The sequence below is a fragment of the Macrobrachium nipponense genome, chromosome 9, assembly GCF_015104395.2.
Source record: "Macrobrachium nipponense isolate FS-2020 chromosome 9, ASM1510439v2, whole genome shotgun sequence".
In the NCBI taxonomy this organism is placed as follows: domain Eukaryota; kingdom Metazoa; phylum Arthropoda; class Malacostraca; order Decapoda; family Palaemonidae; genus Macrobrachium; species Macrobrachium nipponense.
This window is the reverse complement of record NC_061110.1, coordinates 58,844,721-58,867,089: the sequence shown is the minus strand read 5'-3', so window position 1 is coordinate 58,867,089 and position 22,369 is coordinate 58,844,721. Positions and strand designations below refer to the sequence as shown.

The window sequence follows — 22,369 nt, the reverse complement described above, 5'->3', positions numbered from 1 at the left end:
TGTTCCTGCCTCAACCTTCCCTTCAGTGTCGAAGACCAGCACAACTGGAGAGAGAGAAAAAGTAAGAAGCATTCTTGGTGCTCTCCCTCTTGATCATCTTTCATCTCTTCATCAAGCTCGTCTGCCTCTTCCTCATCCTTGACTTCTCTTTCCAATATAAGAGCATAAAGGAGAAGTCTAACACCTTTTACAAAAAGTATGTACTGTTAGGCTTCACGCAAGCACTTAACCCTTTTTGGTCACCAGCACTTGATCATCAAGCCTCTGTTAGGGCAGGTGCTCCTGCCCTTCCTCACTCAAACAAGAGGCATGCTTCCAGCGCTTCCAGGTGAGATCCTTAAGGATTACTAGTAGTTGAGTACATTTCCTGCTTGCCCTGCATTTTCTCAGTCTAAAGAGAGTGCATGCATAGTTGCTCAGGATATTCTCTCCCCCTTGTGCCTCAAAGGAGACAGGGAGGGATAGGTGTTCTCCCCCACCCCTCCCCCAGACCTCCTGGGGGGTAAACAGGAGAGTCAACACTGTCATCTTGCTTGGTGCATTCATGTACTTCAGAGCAAGAGTGTGCTGAGCAGTGTCATTCTAAGGAGAGGTTTCATTTGGGCTCTTCCTTTCATACACTGGAGGTACAAAACAGGTGGTGCATGTACCTTCCCCTCCACCTGCTGCTAGCTTGGGTGTCATCAAGTTCAGGGGAGTTGCTAGGATGGCAGTTAAAGTCCAAAAACGAATGTATGAACAAGGACTCTTGAAAAGAGAAAAAAAAAATTTTCACAAGATTGGGAGCATGCAAATAAGCAGAAATATGGTGCATCTTTCTTGCTATAGAGGGTGCAACTGTATCCCTGGAAATATGTTTCTGGATGGTCCTAGTTCTCCAGAACCCCTTCATTCAAGTGAGCAGTTCACCCATAACTCTTTGTGAACACACAGCTACACTAAAATGTTGTGTGTGGGTGTGATTTTTTATTCAAATAAATTGTGGGGCTTAAGAAGGTTGGAGATTGCAGCATACCAAAAATTCAAGTACATAGATAGAAAAATAAGTTTAAAACATACTCTATGCAAGATGTGACATTGGTTTCTGTATTACTGAATAAGGACTTGTTTATGCCCAAAACTACAATTTCTTCACTCTGAGAACATAAAGACTCCATCAAAGGAGTTGAGGATGCTAAGAAATTAAAGCTGATACAAAACAAAGGTCACAGACAATTGAAAAGTTTGAGAAATTGTTGCTAATTTGGATTTTCAAATGTTAGCTGGTAATAGTGTTTCTGAAGCAATCAAATGTGAAAAGGCAATGCAACTTCTTGGTGATCTCTTGAAAACCTCTGGAATGAATGCTGATACAGGTACATAGTACCAAAGTGTTCAAAGCCATTCCAGGCTGATTTGAGACTGAATCCTGGAGAAGTGCCATACACAGTGTGGTTGGATATGGTGAGGTGGCCAGTTCTGACAAAGATGCTTCCAAGAAGTGTGATAATAAATTTAGAATTGCAGAAACTGAAAGGTTTTCCCCTAAGTGTTCAGTTTTGATGAGACAGTCTTATTTTGGAAAACGGTGTCGAACATGACTTATATCACTCAAGAAGAGGAGTCATTGCCAGGACACTAGCCAGCAAGACAGATTCACACTTTTTCCCTTTTTTGGTAGAATGAAAGTCGGGATTTAAATTGGTACAAATCTTGAAAACTTTATATAAATGTTGTTATCGTACTGAAGAGATAGTAGTACAGTATATGAAATAATTAAAAGCTTAGTAGACCAGAAATTTGTTTTAATTAGGAATTCAATATGTATTATGGTCTTGAATAATCATATCATAGAGATCATTTCCATAAGACATGTACTGAATTAGGTCCTATTTCAACGCAAATGGGCATTGGTGAATCTGAAGTTTTATTATAAAGCTTTTTATGTAGCATTTGAGTTACAGAGTGTTATTTCACTTTAACACAAGTAATTTGTGTGCTAAGTAATTGGCAGTTTGAAGGTGGATACTGTAGTCTACATAGGAAAACATGAATGAACTGTAGCCTGCATTCACTATGACGTGCCACTGTTCTTGCTAACAAAATGGGATCGTGTACCTTTACAAGTGTATTGTCTCATTTGTAAGGGATCTGATTATTTATACTACTACAGTATTATATTACGTATAGGCTTAGTTATAGTGTACCTTAGTTTTAAGTTTTAGGCTTTCTTATTAGCCACTCCTTTTCAATTGAATGATATTTTTAGCTTTATAGACCCTTTTTAACTATGTAATATTTTAAACTACAGTACCATAAACAGAATTTTTCTTGACTTATACAAACGCTATCATGCAGATGCCAGTGACTTTAGAGGATCATTTACATCTTTTGAATTTTAATATCTTTTGTGTGTGTGTGTGTACATATAACTAATTAGTGATGAATTCTTAATTACTGTCTTTCCAATATTTTCATTTTCAGAATTTAGGGAATGTTTCTCATTATATGCTCGTAATGGCCAAATTCGCACATTGGACCAATTGACAGTCATAATGAGGTCTTTGGGTATGAGCCCAACAATATCTGAACTCAAAAAGTATTTCAAAGAGAAAGGTTAGTGTAAGTTTGTGTTTAGTATTCTCTCTTAAGTACAAGTTGAATTAGGCATTTCCTAACTGCTACATTTTGTAATGTTCCAGTGGTCAGTTTTCATAAAAAACGGCCCATTACTTTAAAGTAGCCTAAACTGTGTCAGCATCAATCTTCAGACACTCCATATGGAAAAAGTGAGATCCCCTTTCCACCCTGTTTTCCTTTGAACAGCTGTTGTGGTTACTTATTTTCCCTGGTTCATGTCATGTTAAGTTAAGTACACCTGTCTGTAGTTTAACTTTAGTTATTTTACATGAGTTGCTATTTTGTAATTAATGTCTCCCCTCACAGAGCTTTTACATGTTATTTTCATAAGTTTCACACTTAATCCTTTGCTTATCCTACATTGATTTTTATATTTTTACGTAGTGTACAAAAACAAGGGTACGTATGTTTTTCACCTTTCCTTTAATATATCATTTAGGCTTAGCTAGTTTTGGTAATTGCATTTGTTAGCAAAACTTGCAGCTTACCTCTTTTCTTTTGATATGGTTTGCTTCATTGATTACATATTTTTTTCATTAATTTCATAGGAAGCGTGAATTGGTTTAAGCTTATTTCTGGTTAAGTGTACTATTTCTGCAAGAATTAATTATGTCTCATTGTAGACTTAATTAGTACTCCTGGCAAACAGTGCTGAAATACCTTGGCCAGGGAGGAGGAAAACCTTTGTCAGCTTTGCCATTCCTGTAGGGGTCAGTATACTTTCAGAATTTAAAATTTGTTGTAAGTAAAGTGTTCCTGCATTGGTCCTTTTTTTAGCTTTTGAGTTTTCATCTGTTGTGTCATCTGTACCTGTATTACTAGGCTCTAGTTTAGCCATTTTTAATTTATTTTCTTTTATATGGGATGAATGTTACTTACTAATAAAGGTAACTTAACCTTTTTGCCAGTTAGGTGCAGTCAACATTTAGAAAAGAATACCACTTGGCTGACCTGGATGGATTGTCTAGTTCACCTGTTCACCAGGTGTGTTTCAGTGTTTTAGTTCTCTTCAGAATTCTTCTCGTCATCATATGATGAGTATATACTGTACTTCTGGCCATTCAGGATTTTGGCTGTTATGATCTTTTTGTATTCTTCAATGGATGTCTTCAACTGAAAATATTAAGCTTAAAAATATTGGTGTCAGTTGTAGGGGTCAGAGTGTGACTTTAACCTCCAGTGTGAGGAAGGCAGAAGTTGTATTTAGTCTACAGCTAAAATGTGGAATAGTTTGCCCTAGTGCAGCTATGGAATCATGCGACCTTCAAATGGTAAGCGAGGAGCAAATTGACCCTCTGCTTTCGCTGACATCCCTGAATTCTGGTGTATCAGTCTTATTTTGTATTCTCTCATTTTTTATTTATTTGTTTTCACCTTTTCCTGTAATTGGTATCTTCTACTGGCTGATTTTGCTTTGGAGCTCTCTTGGTTTTATAGTTTGTTGACTCTTTCCTTAAGAGTTTTCAGCTGAAGAGTTCTAAAACATCTGTTGTCTACTTTCACAGTGATGAAGAAATTCCATAGTTATAGGAAGAAAAGGGAAGCAGGTACAATGAGAAGGCAGCTAGTCAAATTGTGACTTGAGTTGGTTACTTCCTTTCCAGCTTCCTCACGTATTCCACCTTTCTCTCACAACACACCTCCCTCTCCTCTCCCAAATACATTAGAACTGGAAGATAGTCTGATTTTGGAGCAAATCAGGGGTTTAACACCAAAATCTTTGCAGGGTAAAAGAGCCAGTTCCCAATGGTGTGCATCCTTATTAACATTCCCTCAATAGAAAAGGTGTCAATGTTCTTGTCTGTAAGTAGCCCAAGTTCAGGACTGGCCCTTAGTCGTAGGAAGCCTCTGCTACAGGGGAACTGGGTCATATCTCAGGGCGTGTTGTTTTTTGTGCCTCTAACCTCTTCCCACATTCGTCAAAGGCAATAGTCGTATTCCACGATTGGCTAGGGACGTGTTCAGCAAAGCATAAGTCAACAGACCAGTTATCACCTCCATCATCAAGTCTTAATAGTAGCAATTTAGGTGTATAGTTAGAACCTAGTGATGTAGGAGATAACGGTATTGTAGATAAGGTTAATTTTTATACAAGTAACTTACTAAATGATTACATAGCTTTAGTTTCTACTTTACACGGCAGCTCAAAAATTCGAAAATCGCAATAGTGCTCTTTTGTTTTAGGTGTAGACAGTTTGCCCTTCCCACTACCTGGGAAGAATAGGTACAACACAGCTAGAGCCAACAATTCATTTCTGTGGTCAATGACTAAAGTCGTTGAGCAGCTCTCGTTGAATTTGTTATTATCACAGGATAGTTTTGGCTTGCTCTACATTTGGTGATGTACTCTCGTTGTACTCTCTTGATTTTTGGTAGCACACTAATATTAATAGTTAACTTAGCTAATATTCATTATTTTGAATTGTGTTTACTTTCATTATGTAAGACCCTATATGTCTAGCATTAAGTATTGCAGTAAGGGCTGCTAGACTAGACTTCCTTCCTTCAGCTATGAAGTACGACAGACATTCTATTTGTACTTCATGTAGAGGACAAATTTGTTTAGAGGAAGTTAATTGTGAAGGATGCCATGTTGCAGGATTGGTTGACCATGCACCTCTACGCCTTCCTTCCCTTCTGCATGGTTCAGGAGGTAATCAACAAGTCTGGACTCTTCAGAATGTCACGATGACTTTGGTGGCCCCTTCTGGCCTTGACAGGAATGGTTTCTGGACCTCATGTCACTACTGACAGACTTCCCAAGGTTTTCTTACCACAAAGAGCAAATCTGCTCGACCAGATTTCCTCCACTTCCATCAAGGACTGTTCACTCAGGTCCAGACAGGTTACAGACTGTGAGGAAAAAACCTCCTCACGAAGGCTTTTCAAAAGTAGCTTCAGAGGCTGCTATCAGGCCAATTGGACAGTCTTTAGAGATTGGTGCAGAAGACATGATGTTTCTTATTCTTCGACATCTTTGACAAGGATTGTGACTTTCTGCTATACTTAAGGAAATTCTAGAGGACTTTCCTGTTCCACTGTAAGATGATATAGGACTATGTTAAGCTTGTTTCATCGTAGCGTAGTGACATCTTGAATGACCAAGACCTTTCGGATCTCATAAGGTCTTTCGACACTTCGAAGTCTTAAAGGCGCAGAGCAATCTCGAATTTGGACGTGGTCCTTAAATGGCTGGTGAGTCCCAAGTTTGAACCCCTTCAGTCTACATCATGAGAAATCTTATGAAGAAAACTCTCTTGCGGTAATCTTAGCCACAGCCAGGAGAGTAAGCGAATTGCACACCATCGACAAAAGAGTAGGTTTGCACAAGGGGATGCCATATGCTTCCTAACCTAAGGGTTTTCTTGGCCAAGAATGAGGATCCTAACAAACCCTGGCCTAGCTCATTTATAATAAGAAGTCTCATGGAAATATTAGGCCCAGGGGAAGAGGAGAGGACTCCATGCCCAGCAAGGACTCGACAATATTATCTGAAAGAACGGAGACGATTCGAGGTCCCTCAAATAACTTGTGGTGCTCGGTCCAGAACCTGTCCCATACTATGTCTAGGAATTGACTCACATTTTTCCTAAAAGAGAAGAAAAGAGAAGCACATGCTCAAGTGTGAGGAGGACTTAAAGTTAGTGAGAGTCAAAGCTCATGAAATCAGGTTGGTAGCCACATCGTTTATCCTTTAGACACAATGTTTTATATTTCCTCTATTTTACAAGTTACATACTAAAGTGTAGATCGGTCTTCGCGACCCATTACTTAAAAGACGTGGAAGTGATCTTTGAAAATTGTAGTGCTTTAGGGCCATTATCAGTGGCTAGCAGGTGTTTGGGGAGGAAGTTTAGGAGCATTTCTTCCTACCTGTCTTTTTGCTTTGACTTCAGGTGTTGAGTTTCAAGGGGAGCAATGGGAGCATGTGTTATTTGGGGCACCACCCAGCCTTATTTTTATGTTGGGTAGTGTTAATTATGTAGCATTTGATTTACAGTGTAGGTGATGATATTCTTTTTGTCTGGTCTTTGTTAGTCAGATGTATGCCCAGAGCATGAGCAACTGACTTCCTTTATATACATGTGGTCACCGAGTTCAATCCCATGCTACAAAGTTCTACTGTTGTAAGAGATGAGTCAAGCCAACCAGCCACACCCTACATGGATAAGATGAGTGCTGAACTAGAGCAGTATCTATCTGTAGCACCTCTCTTATCAGGTAAGGAACACCAAGCATTGTTGCAATGCTTATACTTTCTTAACTATTTTCATTATCATCTATAATGTTAAGGTTAGAAATATCCATATCCCACCCCCAGGTCAATATGGGATTCAGCAATGTAATTACTTGGTAAGTTACAATATATAAAAAAAAAAAGGGATTTTGACGTTAGGAAAAATATATTTTCTGGGCGATTGGCTCGTGTCGCCAGCGAAATATCCTTTAATCTATTATTTCTAGGTGTTAAATGTACTAAACACATACCAGAGAATAAATATAAGAGAAAGGTCAGTATAACTGACTCGCTCACCCTCCAAGAGGGTGTCGGTATGAACACTATGGCGAGTGAGACCACTACCACGAGCCAAATGCCAAAAGAATTCTCCTACTACAAAATCCCCCAAGAGGAGAGCCGACCCACAGAGTGGGCAGCACTTACTACTACCACTCCATCCCATGCTGCCGACTGCTGCGCCTCTGGTGGCCATCCTGAAGTTAGCAGACAATCTTGGGCGATGGGATGGGCAGGGCGGGATTTCGCTGGCGACACGAGCCAATCGCCCAGAAATAGATTTTTCCTAACGTCAAAATCCCTTTTTTTTTTTTTTCTGGGCTCAGCTCGTGTCGCTGCGCGAAATCGTACCAGAGAAATAGCACAAGATTGTAAACAAATCAACAAAATAAAAAGAGGTCTCAAATAAAAAGTAAATTAAAAGTAAAAGAATATAATTGCTAACAAGGATCATATACACAGTGATACAAAATAGAAAAAAAAACATTGGTTAAATTACACTTAATTCTAATAATATTTCTTAACTTAAGGTAATTTACATATATACAGGGGTAATATGGTATATATGTACCAAAATGGTATCTGTGTAAAGCTATGTATCAAAAATTCTAGAGCAATTAACATAATAAGTTGAACAAAAAAACAAACTCAACAATAATAATATATAAAAGAATGTATATGATCTTAATATACAAAACCCGTACCATTACATAAGATTGTATCCCCTAGCATAAAAATAAGGGGTAGGGTGACATCCATGAGATTAATATCCATCATCAACTGTGAGTGTCCCTAGCAAAAAAAAATAAGGGACACCAATCACATCATTATAAAACGCAGCTAAGACACAAGGTGACCGTAAATGAACAAGGCAGGAATAGACGAACTGTTGGGTGAGGCAGGTAGAAAGGAGGACTGGATTCTTCTACTAAAGATTAGTGTTAGAGTCAGGGGAAACTATGTTACCCGCTGCTACTGCTGAAAATTTCAGAGCTTCCAAGGACTTTAGTAATGGCGTTTGAACACTGTCGGCGATTTCCCATCCAGTATACTTTTTTTCAACTCATCGAAGTTTCATAGTTGGAAATAGTTAATTGAAGGTGGCTACTGCCCTGACATCATGTGCTTTTGGGAAAGAGTCAGGATTGGCTTGTTTAATGAAGGTACAGGATTTGTTGCCTGATGCCTTTAATAGATAAAGTACCACCTTTTTCTCTTTTAAGAGAGGACCCGATGAGGATGAGGAGGTCCTAGACAGAAAGGCTCGTAAGGTTGAAACTGGGCAAAGAGATAGATCTTGTGGAAAGGGGTAGAACCTTCCACGGTTCCCACCTCATCAAAGGATCTTCATTTCTTAGCAAATAAAGCTACGTTCCGGAGAAAGTAGCACTTCACCCTGAGGGGAGGAACTGAATATGATCCGGATCTCTGGATAAGCCGACAGTTCTGAAATCCTAGCTCCTGAAGCCAAGCTTAATAAAAATAGAGTTTTTCTTAAGAGCATTATAAACGAGCATGTGTCATTATTGGTTCTGAAGCCAGCTTTAGAACATCGTTTAAGAACCATGATACTGACGTAGGCCTTACAGAAGGTCTAAGTCTAGCATGGCATGCTTGGGAATAGACGAGAAGTAGGAATCTGTCAAGTCTATGTGAAACCAAATTGAAAAATCTTTTTGCAAGGCTGGACTTGTTTGTCGTAATCGTGCTAGCTGCTAAGCCTTTTTCAAATAAGGATCTGAAAAACAAGGATATAGCTGAATTAACTGTCATGATTCTAATATCCGATTCGTTCTCAGGAAGGTTGCTAACTTTTTGACAGCAGCATCATACTGTCTCAAGGTTGAATCCCTTTTATCGATTCCAAAAATGAGGATATTTTGCGGGGTCAATATTCGCATCCTTTTTTGCAGCAAACTTCATGAATCCATAAAGTTAGGGTTTTGAGAATCCCTGAGAAGCGAACACAGTCTTCGTTTGTGTACTGACTGGGAGAGCCTGGGATTGGGAATCCGAAGGAGGGCGAAGACCCAGTTCCAGAATTAGAGGGTACCAATTGCTCTTCGGCCAGTCTGGGGCTACTAGAGCCACTTGACCCTTGAATGTCCTGAGTTTGTTTAACACCTTCATGAGAAGATTCACTGGAGGAAAGACATAAATCTTCTCCAGTTGTTCCAATCTAGAAGCCAGGGCGTCCGTGGCATAGGCCAGAGGGTCCAGGTTCGGGGGCCACATAACATGGGAGTTTTGTGGTTCGCTTGGGATGCGAAGAGATCCACCTGTAGACCTGGAATTCTCTGAAGAATCCATTGGAACGAACTGTTGAATCCAGTGACCATCCGACTCTAGAGGTACTGATCGGGATAGAGCATCTGCTATGACGTTCCTCCCACTCCGGCTATATGAGTGGAGGAGAGATGCCAACTGAACTTGTCGCAGGGAGAAGATGGCTACCATGACATGATTTAGATGACGTGATTTGGAGCCTCCTCTGTTTATACAATGTACTACCACTGCGCTGTTACTAGGACTAGCTTTATGTGGGAGCACTTTGGCGGGTGTAACCTTTTGTTTTTAGAGTCAGAACACTGCCATTGCTTCCAGTACGTTTACTATGGAACTGACGGAACTGAGGTGACCACGTTCCTTGAACTTTCTTGAACTGGAATATCCTCCCCAACCGCCTTAATGAAGCGTCTGTGTGGATTGGTGATCCTGTGGAGGAAACTCGAAGGGGCACTGATACTGACAAGTTCTTGACTTTCGCCCACGGCCGGAGTCGATTCTTTAGAATCAAGGTACTGAGGATAATTTGTCCTGGACCTGACATTTGCTCCGTGAGCGCCAGATTCCTGGTTAGTCTTTCAGTTTGGCTTTCATTAGGATGTTCGTCACTGATGCAACTGGAGTGAACCCAGGATTTCTTTCCTGAGTTCTTTTGACGCCAGTTTGTGACTCAGGAAATTGCTTGACTGACTTTGCTATTTCTTTCCTTTTGGTTGATGGAATCGACAGAGTATGGGAGGATAGATTCCATTGAATGCCTAGCCACTGAAAGTTTGACTCTGGAGTGAGTCCTTGACGTTGGTCCTGTTTATCTTGAAGCCTAGATATTCCAGGAACTGAATCACTTTCAGTGTTGCTCTGTTGCATTCCTCGACTGTTTGAAGCCCAGATCAACCAATCGTCGAGATACGCTAACTACCATAATCCCTTGCGATCTTAGTTGTTTGAACTACTACTTCCGCCAGCTTCGTAAACACCCTGGGTGCTACGTTGAGCCCGAAAGGAACTACCATTGAAGGAGAATGTCCCTGGTCTCCTATCTTGAGCCCAGATACGGACGGAAGTGTCTTGCAATGGGATATGATAGTAAGCGTCGGTAGATCGATAGAGGTGTGACGGCCCACGGGGAAGTAAGGTCCGCACCTGCGAGATCGTGGAGCATCTTGAACTTGTCGCAGCGAATGGCTAAGTTTTTAAGCGGGACAAGTCTAAGATTACCCTTCTTTTTGTGAGCCTTTCTTTGGCACGCTGAACAAGCGACCTTGAAATTTTAAATCTTTTGACTCTCGCTATAGCTCCTTCTGAAGGAGGTCCTCCGCATACTCCGTCAATTCCTTGGAAGGAAGTTGGCGGAAAGGTCTGGAAAGGGGGAGGGTTCTCTAACCAGCTCCAACCCAGGCCTTGTTGATACAATGCTCTGAGCCCACTTGCTGAAGTTCCACCGGTGGCGAAAGTGAAACAGCCTCCTCCTACCTGAAGTTCCTCATTGGTTCTGGTAGCCTCCTCGGCCTCCTCTGAAATGTTTTCCCCTATTGAAGGGTAGCCTCCCGATCCTCTCCCACGAAAGGATCGCTTACCTCTGCCTCCCTTACCCGGAGCGGGTCATACTTCTTGTGAAGCTTGACCCTCGAAGACCCTGGTTGTAGGGCCGGAGAGAGGGCGTAAGAGGTGGAGGGCTGAGGCTGAGGGGATAACATAAATAGCTGCGCCTGAGCCTTGAGGTGGAAGGGTTGGGCTGTTTGCACTAGGGGAGCAGCCGGAACTTGCTGTGAAAAAAAATGAAAAAAAACGTGGTTGCTTTTTCTGGTAGGGCTGGAAACGTCTAGGTTTCCTTGAGCCTTACCCTTACCGGGCTTGATCCTGCCGTCTCCTGGCCGTAAGACCCCAACGGTCTTTAAGGCTTCTGGTTCAGTCTCGTAGACTCTGACTGCACCTCCTTTACCATCGCATCTGGGAAGAAGGTTCTGCTCCCCAGATGCTGGACATAAGCAACTTATTCGGCTCGTGTCGAATTGTCGCTTCTTGCAGGACATGCTTCCTACAATTCGTCCTGGCAGTGGCGAACTCAAACATATCCGACTGTACGTTTGAGTCAGAGATTTGGTTAGAAGCTTGAAGAGAGGCTCCGACCATAAGCAATGGTAGCCACCTCGGTCATAGCCATGGAGTTAATAGACCTGGCTAATCGTGACTTGGCCTCGAACTCTGCCTGGATAAGGCTATCTGGAAGCCTAGGTAGCTTTTCACCAAACTGCTCCATAGCACAGTCGGGTTTGTGAGTTTGCCAGCTGAGAAGGTATTAGGTAAGTCTTCCCACAATTCACCGGCTGAAGGAAGTAGAGGAGACGTAGGATCTGCCTCCTTCAGTTGAGGCATGGAATCCCCCTTCCCCTGGGCTGCTGGAATAGTCGTTGTTGCGATCTTTGTCAAGAAGGGAAGCGGAGATACTCTCTTCCATCGTAAAGATCGTGAACGGACTTTTAAAAGGTTGGTTTTGGATTTTCGTGTTGGAACAATCCATGTCCTCTAAACACCTGAGCCATTCTCTCTGAGCCTGGTCACGTGAATAGAGGACTGTCTCCTTTGGAACTTTATCATCCCGAGTCATGGCTGAGGCGGTGAGCCTGGCATAGCCGATGAACGGAGGCTGAAGGTCTTCCGGGTAGAACTCGAAGTCCTCAATTCTCCGAGTTCCACATTCCGGGATAGAAATAAGTCCGTCCTGGAAGGGGGCGTATGACGCTACTCTCCACGGGTTGTTCATTGAGAACGGAGGTAGTGAGTCATACGGCGGTAGCTGGGCTCCACCTGTGCTGAAAGGTGGAGGAGAGGCTAGAGGAGCTTGGCTCAGTCCGGCTATAATGGTGTCCTGAGAGGTAATCCTGTCGGACAGCCGAGAGAACATCTGTTTCCATGCTACTTTTCAGAGTCCCAACCAAATCGCCCAACTTGTTGTAACAGGCCAGCATTGGAGTCCAAAGCTGGAGCTGCTGCGGAGGTGGAAGGGTAGCTCTGAACCGGCACCAAGGGTAGCGGAACTGACGCCTCCGCTGGAGTGCGAGATCTCTCCCTGGAGGATCTACTCCTCGAGGACTTAGAGCCGGACCCAGAAGCTTTAGATTTCTCTGCTCCGGGGTTTTTGGCCGGAGACTTACGAGAGGAAAGATGACGCCGAAGCCGTCTTCTTAGACGACGACGACGTCTTCGTCAAGGATTTCACCGTTTGACCCTTGACTTGGGTCTAACTGAAGCGTCAGGAGAAAGTATACAGCTCATTACCTGTAAAGCCTTGGAAGGATGGAGAGGTTGCAGGGGTAGAAGAACCAGTTGCACCCAAGGGTGTCCAACGTACTTACCTCGACCAACAGGTCGTCTACACCTACCATAGGTTCTACATTGATATCCAACGTCGCGACTTCCGAGGAGATGTCCTGGCCTTGGTCCATCAACGAGGCAGCCAGCTGTTGCTGGATAAAAGCGATAGTCGGGGCCGCCTCTGCTGGGTCGACATAGCCCGTAGCCTTGCCTCGGGGAAGATTAGCACCGCCAACCTCTTCTCAAGGATGTAAGGCATACCCTTGGCGGCGTTTTTCCCACCCGCCGACCGACCCAGGCCCGCAGGGTTGCCAGTGCAGTATCCCTCACAGCCGGAGCCTGGAACAGAGGGTATTGATTAGATTTTAAGAATAACTTAAAGCTAAAATCAATATAAAGCTTAACTTAAAATTATTATAGGGACTATAAGACCCTGATTTTATCTTAAGTTAGAGTGATTAATGTAGAGACTTAAGCACTATAACCAAATGAGGACCAGTTACCGGAGTGGAATACTTACCCCGTCTAAGAGCTGGCTCACCAGATTGTAACAGATGGTACACGTCTCGTGGTACCAGACCTGGATATCCCCGTGCGGAGTCGCGCATGGAGCATGGGACCGGCAAACTTCGTGTCCACATGGGTCCTGAAGTGTGGCGGCGCATCCCGGATGCTCACAGTTGGTGGTCTGTAAGTGAAAAGAACACATGAGTATCTAAAGACTATCACTTACAGGCTAAAGAGCAGAAGAACTCCGTTGCATGCCGGAGCTCGGAAAAAATTTGTGCATAACCCCTCCCTTATTGCCTGAATAGGCTATGACCCCGGAGAGATCCGGTGAGACAGGTAAGGGAGGGGGGGGGGGGTTTGGGGTTTAATGAACTTAAGATAAACTAGTTTTAACATAAAAGATCTTAAACCTAAAAACTAACGTACCGGACTACGTCCCGTGCGTGGCGGAGTGTGTAACTCAGCGAGACGGAGGTTGGTTAGAAGGGACCAACTGTATGCTCCGGTCCACCCTGCTGGGTGGTGGACTAGTCTCTCTCTGGTGGATGCCAGGTCTCGGAAGTAAAGGAGCCCTAGTAAGGAGGGAAAAGAGCGAAGAGGACATACAGACACGGCTAGTAACGGAGCGACGGGGTAGCAACGGAGGGGGGGAAAGGCCAGTCCCCCCCACACGCTACCACCCGACCGGACCGAGAAGCCGGGGAGGTCGAGTCCAGTCTGGGTCCGTCCCGTCCCTCTACTCCCTCCGCCTGGGGGAGAAGGAGAGGCAGGCTCGGGTATACGGAGCGAGCATGGGTAGACCGACCTACCCCTCCCCGACTCTATAGAAGAGCGGGAGGGGGGGGGTGACTGGACAGGCGGCTGGCTACCTCGTGATCACGTAGTGACACGGGGCGGTAAAACCACAAATGACTAAGCCTAGAACATAACCAAACTGATCAGAGAGATGCTATCGGGAAGCATCCGAACTGAAGAGCGGTAGCATATAGGCCCTACGGGCCATAACCTAGGCTAAGCCAGCCAGACGCCTAACTAACCAAAACAATGATAAAAATAAATCAAATGAATAATAATAAAAGAAAGAAAACAATATAGCAGGAGAAAAAATCCAGGAGTGTACGACTAACCCGAAGGCAAATCTACCACTCAAAGCTAGCCGAGGCCCATAGCAAGGGCCGTGGCTAGGGTCTGGATGGAAGAAGCCTACATAAGGTAAAAGACATGCATGCATGACAAACCGTTGTAAGACTGTACCCTAAACAAGCGGATAATAAAAATAGAGCGTACTTAAGTAAGGGGATGTTCTGGGTATGACCAAGAACGAACCCACCACGAGGCAGGACCATGCTGCCATGCTTCCGACCTAGAGTACGTATTTATACCTAAAAAACGGCAAATACGGGCTCAAGGCCGGAAAAAAACCAAATAGCAATAAACACTGAGTACTTAACTTAGCTGCTGCGATGGCTGCACGCTCCATGGTAAATAAATCCAACGAAAAGGGCACAAAAAACACAGAGAGAAAAAGGGCACGTGTGAATCGTGTGCGCTAACTGAAAAGGATGGCCACCAGAGGCGCAGCAGTCGGCAGCATGGGATGGAGTGGTAGTAGTAAGTGCTGCCCACTCTGTGGGTCGGCTCTCCTCTTGGGGGATTTTGTAGTAGGAGAATTCTTTTGGCATTTGGCTCGTGGTAGTGGTCTCACTCGCCATGTGTCATACCGAAACCCCTCTTGGAGGGTGAGCGAGTCAGTTATACTGACCTTTCTCTTTATTTATTTATTCTCTGGTATGTGTTAGTACATTTACCCTAGAAATAATAGATTAAAGGATATTTCGCGCAGCGACACGAGCTGGAGCCAGAATGATTTTTATGAAAAAAATAAAATTATTTTATATACCAGTAATGTTTTTTGTATATATTTTCACCGTACTAATCACAAATCAGAGCCCTCCCTCTCTCAAAATAATGGGAATTTTTGAGTGGTACAATGCTTCTTGCTGAAGGGTGTTCCCTACCCCGTAAGTACCAGGCAAAACAATGAAACCGGGGTGGAGCAATGTATATGTTTTTATATATTCTTACCAAGTATAATCACAAATCAGAGCCCTACCCTCCCTCTCTGCATATGGAATAGTGGTAACAATGCTTCTGCGAAGGCCTCTCTACCCCGTAAGTGGACCGGCCACAAACAATAAACCGGGGTGGAGCAATATTTTTAATCGCCATGTACTCCACAGCATTTTCCTGTTAATTCTTCTTTGCAAGCTGTTGCAGTGCAAGTGTTTCTGGCACGTAAATATACAATTTGTTCTGTATTCTTCCACCAATGTAGCTTTCCTAGTACTGATTTTTGTAATCTCATCAGACAGCTTCCTCTGCCTTTCATCATCCTAGGTGATATGAATGGAAGAAATCCTTATGGGGGATTTAATTACTAATGAGAGAGGAAAACTGCTGTCATCCATTATTGAAAGTGAAAATGTGTGTTCTAAAACACTGGAGAACCCACCCATTTCCAGTACAGACCGGTACTTTAACAGCCATAGACTTGTCAATATGTAGTGCCGATGCCATTATGGACTTTAATTGGCGAGTGATCGATGATAGGTATAGTAGTGATCACTTTCCAATTGTTTTAAGCACTGGATCAAGTCCTCCATGTTCAAGATTACCCCGTTGGAGTGTAAAAAGAGCTGACTGGGCAAATTTTGAAGAGCATAGTCAATCGAAGCTACAGCAGATGAATTTGGATGACATTGAGGATGCTATGGAATTGTTAATTACTACTTTGTATTTGCAGCTGGACTTCAGTCAATTCCAAGAACATCAGTCTATTTATGCGCCGACCAGTTCCATGGTGGTCAAAGAAATGCCATGAACCCATAGAACTATGAGATCTTGGTTTACTAGGTATAAAAGACGGTAATGTAACTATTATCTGGTAGAATTTCGTAAGGCTAGGGCAAAGTTAGGTTGAAATTAAAAAATGCACGAAGAAAATCTTGGATAAACTTCATTTCTTCCATAAATTGCAAAACTCCCATCACATTAGTGTGGAAGAAGATAAGGAAAAATAGCAGGAAAGTTTGTACCTAGCCAACCACCTGTGTTAAAAATAAATGGCATAAATGTAGGAGATCCAAAAGTAGTGTCAAATGAGTTTGCCCTACATTTTGCTAAAATATCTAAAAAGATAATGAGAAACCGTATGCAAACAGCAGAAAGCAAATGGAACAGCATTATCTTGATTTCACAACAAATAAAGAGGAGTCATATAATATTCCATTTACTATGAGAGAATTTGAATGGGCTCTCTCAAAGTGTAAAGAATCTGCTCCTGGTCCTGATGAAATTTCATATTCTAGATCAAGCATGCTGCTCAGAATACTAAAAGATTTATCCTCAGTATAATAACAGAATAAAAGAACATTACTACCCTTTATGTTGGGAACTAGCAAGAGTCCTCCTTTTGTCAAGCCTGGAAAGGATAGTTCTTTGTAGGAAATTATCGTCCAATTGCCCTAACATCTTGTTTGTGTAAACTAATGGAGAAAATGGTGAATGCTCGTTTAGTGTGGTATTTAGAGCGAGGAAACTTTTTTCTCTCCGGCCCAAGTGGTTTCCGCAGTATGCGATCCACTGTTGATATCTTGGTTAGAATGGAGTCTGCAATATGTTGAAGCCTTGCCTCTAAGCACCACTTTATCACGGTTTTCTTCGACTTGGAAAAAGCGTAGATACTACGTGGCGGTATGGAATCTGAAAGTAGTCCATGAATATGGTTTAAGAGGAGAATAGCTATTTTATCAAGCTATTCTTAAAAATCGTTATTTTCAAGTACAAGTAGGAGCAGTTCGTCTGAAGTCTGTAAACAAGAAGAAGGTGTTTCCTCAGGGCAGTGTGTTAAGTGTAACACTTTTTGCTCTAGCAATTAATGACATAGTAAAGCAAATACCTGCTGAGTTATGCACACACTCTTTGTGGATGACTTTTCTTTATCTTTTGCAGCTGCACGTATGTCAGTAGCAGAACGTCATCTACAAATAGTAATAAATAAGGTAGTGAAATGGGCTGAAGTGCATGGTTTCAGATTTTCTTCATCAAAGACTGTAGCCATGCATTTCTGTAGAATTAGAGGGATACATGCAGATCCAGATTTATATGTAAATGGCCAGAGAATATCTTGTGTTAACGAAACAAGGTTTAGGAATGATTTTTGATACTCGGTTGACCTGGCTTCCCCATATCCTAAATCTCAGGGCTAAGTGCAGAAAATCCTTGGATATCTTGAAAGTTTTGTCAAGTACATCTTGGGAGCAGATAGACTCCAGTTATTGAGATTGTATAAAGCCTTGGTTTTATCAAAATTAACATATGGATGTGAAGTTTACACCTCGGCTACCCCAGTCGCCTCAAGATTTTTAGACTCCATTCACCATACTGGAATTAGGATTGCTACTGGGAGCTTTTAGGACTTCCCCTATAGAGAGTATGTTAGTAGATGCTGGGGAAATGCCCTAGCCTTACATTACCAGACTCTTTCTGGCTCGAAGCTGGTTCAGATTCCAAAGACTTCCAGGATCCCTAGTATGCCAGTCGCTAAGAAATGGAGATTTGATAGCTTTTATGAAAGTCATCCAAAGATGCCACGTCCATATGCCTTCAGACTGAAAATCAACCCTCCAAGACTGAACATTCCAGACAAATGTGTACTACCGGGTCAAGGCATCTGTAACTCCCCCGTTGGAAATTCCCAGCAGTAGAGTTTTGTAACTACTTCAATCAACCAAAAAAGAATGTCTCTGATAAAATATTGTTATACCTTTTTAGATCATATGTCACAACATGACGTTTTATCCCAGTTTTTTACTGATGGATCCAAAACCAGTGCAGGCGCTGGTTTTGGCATAGTTTTTCCGTCCTTCCTTTGAGCGTAGTGGAAGGCTTTCAAGTAATGCATCTGATTTACTGCAGAATTATATGGAATTTTTAAATACTGTCAAAGAAGTTTTAAAAGTAATGATAAGAATTTTAATTGTGTACTGTGACTCTAGAAGCGCTCTAGAGTCACTGAAAGATTTTTATTCCAAAACATCCAGTAGTTTTAAGTATTCTGGAATGGTTATTTTTAGCTAAGCGGCCGGAGGGGTTTTAATATTGAATTTTGTTGGGTTCCAGCACACGTTGGAATATCTGGAAATGAACGCGCTGATGCAATTGCCAAGGAGGCTGTTTCTCGTATTGAGCCCAGATCATTTAAGCTGCCGTGCAGAGATTTATATACTCCAATTAGAGAGAAGCATAAAGTACTTTGGCAAAATATTTTGGTCAAATATAACTACAAATGTAAAAATGAGAACAATTGCACCTGCATCAATCCTTGGCAGTACGATTTTATGCCAGAAGGTTTGAAACGGCTCTGTGCCGCCTGCGTATTGGACATACTAGGCTGACACATTCCTACTTGATGAGTCGTGATCACGAACCATACTGTGAGGATTGCCTAGTTCCACTGACTGTTATGCACTTGCTGGTTGAGTGCCCCAGTTTGGTGGAACAGCGCAATCAATATCTATACTATGGGAAGGAGAATAATGTTTTTAAGTTATCAAAAAAATTTTAGGAGCAAATGGGATTTTTAACTGACTGGCTTTGTTTGGATTTCTTTTTAACTCTGGTATTTTAGATAAACTGTAATGCTTGTGTGCGCCTTGCTTTTATTCTTATTGAAATTGTGTGTATGTATGCGAGTGTGCATGTAACGTATGTTTATGGTATGTATGTATGTGTGTGTATATGTATGTATGTATGTATGAATAATTTTTTATATAATTTATTTTTATTTATTTTTTTGATAATTGCCAGTATCTTTATCAATATTTAAAAAATAATTCTGTTAAATTATTATTATTAAAAATTTATAGGGTCTTTTTATATATCGTTCGGCATTTCAATGACCTAGTTTGTCACGATGCTAGATTAATATAGTATCAATCAATCAATCAATCAAGTGGGACCAGGCGACATCTACACCGTCAACATAAGTAGCGCTACGTACTGTGATTGTCAAATTTTAAGCTGCCGGCATGAAACTATAAGCAATGTAATTTCTTGGTAAGACTTAATAAAACAATTTTATCATAAAAATGTTATTTTTTCAAAAATTAAATGCTTAGATCTCAAAAGAATACTGAAGCAAATTCATCGAAACTATTACAGTGTGTAGTATAACTGTATATCTGTAATTAAAAGAGGGGAAAATTATTTTTGAGTGCAACTTAATTTTGCCATATTACTTTTGAAAAGTATCAAAATGTTTTTCAAACTGCAAAATTTATGAACTTGGAAGTCGAAACTTTATTTCCCCTTTTGTATTTTTCCAGTATTATCTGTATTATAAGTGGTAAAAATTTTAAGTAAATCCCAATCAATCATAAGTTAGCAACAAGCATTTACTTTATAATGGGGCCTTATGGCATCAGCACCTCCCTTTAGGTATATTTTTGTTTGAACTATCAAAATAAGCAGTTATATCAGCATTTGGTTGAATGTATTTCTCTCTCTCTCTCTCTCTCTCTCTCTCCTTCTCATCTCTCTCCTCTCTCTCTCTCTCTCTCTCCTATAGCTCTGGAAGGTTGAAAGTAGCAAATCACGCCAGCTTTCCTGGATGCTGATTGCCTTGAAATAGGCAGTGACATAGAAGCATTGGGGGGTGGGGGTGGTGCCAATATATCGTGATTTTTATTTGTGGTTGTGGTCCTCAACCCCCACAAATACGGGGGCTCGACTGTAATACTGCATGATTTAAAGGTACAGTGAAAATAATATAATCTATGACTCCTGAGTTAACTCAGGAATGTAAACCATAAAAAAAAAGATCCACTATACATATATTAAAAGAAACCAACTTATGAACAATTCAAGATACAAAGGGCTGTCTGGAACATAATTCGTTTGTAAGTTGGGTAGTGACTGTACTCTCAATTTCCTTTCAGCACTGAATGGCCTCATAGGTCTCCCCACAACCTTGGCCTTTAGCCTAAACTATACTCCATTTAAGAGGTCAGCACAGTTTATCAACTTCAGTAAACCCTTTAAATTAAATCGATTTACATTATATTGAAGTACCAAATATTGTGAAAAAATCCTATCCTGTAGGCCCCCTTCCACATTTAGTAGTTTTATTTAAGGGACTTTGAATGAAATGGCCCACTTGTGCTGGAATGTCATACTTTCTCCCAGCCTAAATGGAAGTTGAAGGGGTGGGTTTGTAGAATCATCACCTTTTGTAAGCCTTCTCTCTGTCCTAGGTCAGATTGACTAACTGCTGCTAAAGCTTATTAATCATTGTCAGTATTGTTCACCTTTTGTTCAACAGAGGAGTACAATCTGTACCCTGTTTTAGCAAGACCATGTCTGTTTGTCGTCATGGTCAGTTAGCCTCAATTTCCTTTTGATCTAATTTCCTTCACTCTAAGCTTTAAAAGATTCGTGCCTTAGGTTTTAACAGCTTCATGGCTTCTAGACACTGATCTTGGTCACACCTAGATAGTTATTCAGGACATTGTAAAGTAATCTGTTAGTACTGAAATAAAATGTCAAGTAATGTTTTTTTTTACAAACCCATTATTAAATTGCAAAATTGCCCTGTATACATCCTAGTGGCAAGTTTAGACTAGACAAAGAGAATGAATGACCATTTTTCAATGCAGAACCATTTCTGAAACCCAGATGCATATGGGGAAAAGGTGGAAAGAGGAATTCCTTTTTATCACAAAGTAGCAGGGCCATATGATAAAATTTATTTTGTTTTGTATATAAATAAATATGCTACTGTATTCAAGTTTATGGTACTAAAAAAACGTGAAAAATAGGAAGAAAGAAGTTCGGTAGTTGTATATTTCTCACTTTATTTTAACAGGTGGCAAGATGAGTTTTCCTGATTTCCTTGATGTTATGCACAAACACAGCCAAAGTGGAAAGGATCCCTGATGAGATCTTAGCTGCTTTCAAAGGGCATGACCCAAGAGGTACTGGAAGCATTCCCGCACGTGACCTGCGCCATATTCTTCTTCAGTGGGGAGAGAGACTTAGTCACAAGGAAGGTAATAATGATGAACACTTTAGTTGTTTCCCTACTCATGAACATGAATGTAAGTTTTAAAGTAAAGGTGTTGGAAACAAGTAAGAAGTAAGAGAGTTATGGATTTACACACTAGTGTCTAACTTTGACAGTTCAGTCTTAGGTATTTGTATCAGTGGTTTGGAGCAATCACAGCATGTACTGTTCCTTTTAGTGTCTGCATAAATAGTAGTAGTCAAGCAGAAATGTGCTAAAAGTGGAGTATGAATCCTTAACAGTTTAACAGCTTTTTGTTTACAAAATCTTTAAGTCAACATCTGCTGCAGGATGCTCTTCAATCCAGGTACTTTATATCTTCTGGGTACCAAAATCTTTGACAAAAATATGCATAGATCCAGAATCACTCCACATATTAGTTTCTGAGACGGAATTATCCTGTTCCAAGTATAAAATTAAATTAGTCTGTTGTGAAAACTACTGGATATTGCTGTCCTTGCACCCTTAAGACAGATGTAGGTAAAAATATATGGTGAAAACTACTAGATAATTTGCTGCTCATGCACTGTTGAGACAGTAGGTAAAAATATATAAGTGGGTAGTAAACAGGCCAGGCTAAAATATATGCAAGTACCATCCAACTTCCAACCAGCTCGACATCTGACCACTCATACTTACTACCATACTTATAGCAGCGGGGTTGGGCAGGCTGATGCATAAGAGTATGTTGCCATGTGACTGTTGACTGCTGAGTTACTCAACAGTGCGCCATCTTGGAGAGCTCTCACATCACTCAGGCAGCATCAGTTTGAGTTACCATGCCCTATCAGCAGCAATAAGCATTATTAACTGGGCTGTATTGTATATACAGTATACCTAGACTAGGCAGACTTTAATGTTGGCGAGTTTAAGAAAAACACATCAGTGGAAGAGGAAGATATGCAAATGCACATTGGTATAAGAAAAAAATTGTTAAATTTTCTTTTTACCTTCCATGGGAAGTTGAAAGTAAATATAATCCAACCTTGTGCAGGGTCTCT

At 41.4% G+C, this 22,369-nt stretch overlaps 1 pseudogene; it reads left to right on the top strand.

The window, feature by feature from the left end:
* The window catches only part of LOC135218073 (uncharacterized), a 60,849-nt pseudogene extending 38,708 nt beyond the window's left edge, over window positions 1-22,141 (top strand).
* The last annotated feature ends 228 nt before the right edge of the window (window positions 22,142-22,369 follow it).